Raw genomic sequence first — 1,303 nt, 5'->3', positions numbered from 1 at the left:
ACCAGGTGCAGAAACCGCCTGCACCAGAAATCCCCCCAAGGCTCACTCTCAGCAAAAGTTCATCCTTCTTCCCAGAGTTGCCACTCTTCCGAATTTTGATAATTGTTTTCTTTATTTTTTCACCACCTCTGTTTGTATTCCTAAATAATATAAATTAGCTTTGTCTGATTTTGGAACCCTTTCCTACTTTTTTATTTTGAGAAATCTCAAACCTACAGAAAAGTAGCAAAATAATTCAGTGAACCTTTGCATATTGTTCACCTAGATTTTCAATTTTTAACATTTTATCATGTTTTCTTTATTATCTCAATGGATGGATATACATGTATATTTTATTTGCTGAATCATTGGAAAATAAGTGACAAGCCCTGGTTTTAAACTTTGTATGAACAAATGTATACTATACATGCTATTTTGTGTCTCCTTTTTTTATTGTTATAAAATTTGTAGGATTGATCCATGTTGCAAGAGCTGTAATTTGTTCATTTTACATTATTGTGTATTACTGTGGATTATTCCATGTTTTTACCTACCATAGTTTATTTTTTCTAATGTTGAGAGACATTTGAGTTATCTCAAATTTTTCTTACTGCAAACAATACTGATATTAACATTGTTATATTTCCTCTTGGTACACATGTGTGCATTTCTGTGAGATATATTGCAGTGGTAGAGGGAATCGGGTATATATATCTTCAGTTTTGCTATATATTAATAATATGAAACTATTTTTCCAGAGATACTTTTTCCCTTCCTCATAGCAATGTTTTAGAGTTTCAGTGCTCTGCTTTCTATATAACACTTGGTTGGTATCAGACTCTAAGATTCCTGCCAATGTGATATGTGTGCAACAGTATCCCTTTGTCTTAATAATTTACATTTCTCCAATTACTCATAGACTTGAGCCCCTTCTTATGTTTATTGAGTGTTTGATTTTTGGTAATAGATGATATTAAGGAATAATTTTTGTTAAGCGTAACAATTTCTTTTAGAAATGCATACTGAAATATTTAGGGTGTAATGTCAATTTACTTTAAAATATTTCAGCATAAAAAAGTAAAGACACAGATAACATTTCAGTGACATCAAAAAATGTTTCCTAGGAATAAATCAAAAAGTGCTGAAGAACTCTGTCAACAAAAATATAAAATCTTACCTAGTCATTAAAGAAAACAGACAAAAATAAACAGAGATGGGCCGGGCGTGATGGCTCACGCCTGTAATCCTAGCACTCTGGGAGGCCGAGGCAGGCGGATTGTTTGAGCTCAGGAGTTCGAGACCAGCCTGAGCAAGAGTGAGACCC

This window comes from Propithecus coquereli, unplaced genomic scaffold (genome assembly GCF_000956105.1).
Source record: "Propithecus coquereli isolate 6110/MARCELLA unplaced genomic scaffold, Pcoq_1.0 Scaffold166, whole genome shotgun sequence".
Taxonomy (NCBI): Eukaryota; Metazoa; Chordata; class Mammalia; order Primates; family Indriidae; genus Propithecus; species Propithecus coquereli.
The sequence above is the reverse complement of the archived record's forward strand: the minus strand, read 5'-3'. Positions refer to the sequence as shown.